Source organism: Lagenorhynchus albirostris, chromosome X (assembly GCF_949774975.1).
Source record: "Lagenorhynchus albirostris chromosome X, mLagAlb1.1, whole genome shotgun sequence".
Lineage (NCBI taxonomy): Eukaryota > Metazoa > Chordata > Mammalia > Artiodactyla > Delphinidae > Lagenorhynchus > Lagenorhynchus albirostris.
In genome coordinates, this window is record NC_083116.1 from 19,228,183 (window position 1) to 19,232,116 (window position 3,934).

The following is a 3,934-nucleotide window of genomic DNA, read 5'->3' on the forward strand; positions in this document are numbered from 1 at the left end:
ACATGATCTGATCCACCACCTACTAACTCTCTGACTTGACTCACTCTACTTTAGCCATCCTTGCTTCTCTTGTTGTTCCTCAAACTCACCAGGCACACCCCCACTTCAAGGTCTTTACACTAGCTGTCTCCTCTGCCTGGAACATTCTTCCCCAGATATCTCTGTGATGCTCCTTCACTTCCTCTAGATTTTTTGTTCAAATGTCACCTACTTCTCTAGGTGAAATTGAAAACCTAGTCCCACTCCAGCACTCCCTATCCCCTTCCCCTGCTGTATGTATATATCCCTGCAGTCTTCTAGAGGTACCATAACAAAGTACCACAGACTGGGTGGGTTAAAGAACAGAAACTTATTTTCTCACACTTGTGGAGCCTACAAGTCTGGGAGTAAGCAGGGTTTATTTCTTCTGAAGCCTCTCTCTTTGGCTTATATATGGCTGTCTTCTCCCTGTGTTTTTTACAAGGTCTTCCCTTTGTACATGTCTATGTCCAAATTTCCTCTTCTTATAAGGACATCAGTCACAATGGATTAGGGCCCACCCTAAAGACCCCAGTTTAATTTAAAACTCTTTGAAGTTCTTATCTACAAATACAGTCACATTTTGAGACACTGGCGGTTGGGACTTCAATATATGAATCTGGAGGGGACACAGTTTTGTTCATAACACCTGTTTTATATTTTTCCTTAGCACTTATTAATATATAGTAAAACATACTATATATTTTATTTACATATTAAATGTATTCTTTGTTGTCTATTTCCCCAACTAAATATTCATTCATCCAATATATTTTTATTGGGGACCCATATTCCACTGTGCCTAGAATAGTTCCTAGAATATAAGTCCCCAGTAGATATATATTGGATGAATGAATATTTCCTTTACCAGACTTAGAGGTTCCTGAGGACTGAAACTCCTCAGAGAATAAAAACTATCTCTCCCTCATCACCCAGGCCTTTCTTTCTTCATGGTCAGGAACCACTTCTCTTCTCGACTAGGCTGTGATTCTTCTCTCATTAAATACCAAGGGTAGTGTGTTTTGCTTTATATGAAATCATTCATTTCAAGTCCAATGCTAAAAGAAAAAAATCAATGCCTAGTGAATAAATTCTCTTTAATGTGTCATGTTAACAAAACTGTAGATTTATGACCCAACCATTTACCCTCCCTGCTTTGATGTTGGGCTTTTGATGCTAATTTGATTCATTTATCTCTTACCAATGTACAAAGACTGCTGAGCACAGGAACTTTTTGGTGCAGTAGAAAAAGTACTGAGCGAAAACTAAATAAAAAATGAGTCCAGGTTCCGCCATTTGTCCCTAACTTTTTGTGCAACCTCACACGACTTCCTCTCTGAAGGACTCTGTTTCCTCAGGTGCAAAAGGAGAGGATAGGGGAAAATTTCTATGTTCCCAATCTTACTGAATGCCACCACATTTACCCAATTGCTTAAGCCAAAATCCTTATTATAACCCTGGATTTCTCTCTTTTCCTCACCCCTTATATCCAATCCATCAGTAAGTCCTGTCCTGTCCATTCTATCTTCTAAAAATATCTCCTATCAGATATATACTTTCTGTTTCTACTACTACTACCTTAGTGTAAGCCAACATCATCTCTAACCTGTACTACTACAATAATCTCTTAATCTGGTTTACCCACCTGAGTCTTTTTAAATGTCATATCTAAATATAATATTTATGTCATTCTCCTATTTGCAACCAATTATTTCTCCCCATTACTCTCAGGAAAAAGTTCCATAACCTGGTGTCTAAGAATTCTCATGACCTGGCCTCTACTTAACTCTCTAACTTCATGTCCTGCCTCATTCCTCATGCTTCAGTCCTTAAATACTCTCCCCCACTAAGATCCTACTTGCTCCAGTCCCTTAGCCTGGACTTGGGTCCTGTTCACAACTCCCACCAGCTACACACTCATACCTCTCCCCTTCATAAGACCACTCTCACTCATCTGACAAGACTCACCTGAGGTGACATCTCATGCTGGAATTTTTCCCTTTATCCTCACTTTACACCAATTGTCTCTCAATTGTGCTTCCACAAAGTTTTGCATCAACTGATAACAACATTAGCTCCTTGTACTGTAATTGTTCACTTAGCCACCATTCTCCCCCTATGAGACAATGAACTCAATGACAGGAATAATGTCTTATTCATCTCGGTATCTCCAGTGCCAAGCCCAAGCACCTTACACACAGTAGATACTCAGAGAGTAAGTTGAAAAGAAACTCAAAGTTCCCTTCTAGGATAAGTGGAAATACCCATGAACTTATACATTGGACCAAGTCATAAAAATTTAGTTCAAGTCCCTACTCAGTCCACTTCCTGTGTGACTGAAGTGCATCTGTGTGAAATAGATGCTAGTCAATAAGATTTAGTGAGCTTTTACTATGTGCTAGGCACTGTGTTGGGTGTTTTACCCAGAAAAATCTCAATTAATTCTCACAAACAACCCTCTGAGATAGATATTATTATTATTACATTATTACTGTTTTAGAGATGAGGAAACAGAGTTCATGTTGATAACTGAACTGATCACAGTCACAGAAGTCGGGATATAGAGTACTGGGGACTCTTTACAAAGAAGTAAGGAGACACAAAGTCATCTGGCCTCCAAGTCGAGGGCACTGGTGGTGAGAGACCAATAACAAGTTGTGACCTCTGGGGCAGAGGAGAACAGTGGCTCCAGTAGGCATGAGAGGCTGGCAGCCAGTCCCAATACTGCCAGAGCAAACTTGGTAACAGTCCAAGGAAAGTGGTAGAGTGGGTGAGGGAAAGAAGGAAAGTTTTTTTGTTTTGTTTTGTTTTTTTAAACCAGCTTCATTCACTTTATTTTTCCTATAGAACACTATGTGGAGGCTGCAGCTGGAGCCTGCGTCCTCTGCACGGAAGCTCTGGTGGGTCTTTACAGGATGGTCAGTGAATTCCTGATACGGAGACTTGGTGAACACAGTCTCTTGCCAGAGATCAGGAGTGAGATAACTGTAGGTCTTGGAAATGGCATCCAAATTGGCCTTGGTGAAGTTACCCAGCGTGGCAGTGCAGCCCCCCGCAGAGGTGTAGCAGCAGTCAATGCCAGCCATCATCAGTAGCTTCTTGGGCACGATGCCAGGGCCCCTGGGGGCAGGGAAGAGGCGCACCAGCACAGAGCCACAGAGGCCAGTCACCTTGCAAGGGACAGTTTGGGGCTTGCAGATCTTGTTCCCCCAGTAGCCTCGTCGCACGGGGGCAATGGAGAGAGAGCTTGGCCAGAATGATGGCCCCACGGATGGCAGTGGCTACCTCCTTAGAGCACTTCAACCAACATGTCCATTGTAATCCCTGATGGCAACAAATGCCTTGAACCTGGTCCGCTGGCCAGCACGGATCTGCTTTTGCACAGGCATGGTCTTCAAAACTTCATCCTTGAGGGATGCCCCCAAGAAAAAGTCAATGATCTCAGATTCCTTGATGGGCAGAGAAGAGAGACAGATCTCCTCCAGGGACTTGATCTTCATGTCCTTGACCAGGAGGCCCAGCTTGGTGACGGGGAGACCCTCCTTGTCCTCGGCCTTGCCTCCGCAAGCTCCGCGGCCTCGGCCCCCAGCCCCGGACGCCGCTGCTCTAGATACTGTGAGATAGGTCATCAGCTTCTAGTTTTGCCTCCTTTTCCTTGTTTTCCCTTAAAGGGTGTGTGTGTGTCTGTGTGTGTGTGTGTGTGTGTGTGTGTGTGTGTGTGTGTGTGTGTGTGTGTGTGTGTGTGTACTTGGGGGTAGGAGGAAGCAGGTGTAACTGGTTGAGTTTAACTGAGTATGAAATCTATTTATGGACCATGGGTGGCACTATTTTTTATGTGTGTTGGCTACCAACTGCCTCTCTCCCTGCCCTTTCCTTGGCTCCCTTGAGTCACTCTGCACTTCCTGGGCACCCTGCT

General features: G+C 43.6%; 1 pseudogene; it reads right to left on the minus strand.

Moving 5' to 3' along the window:
- Positions 1-2,869: 2,869 nt before the first annotated feature.
- Positions 2,870-3,596, minus strand: LOC132513306 (small ribosomal subunit protein uS5-like; annotated as a pseudogene).
- Between the last annotated feature and the right edge of the window lie 338 nt (positions 3,597-3,934).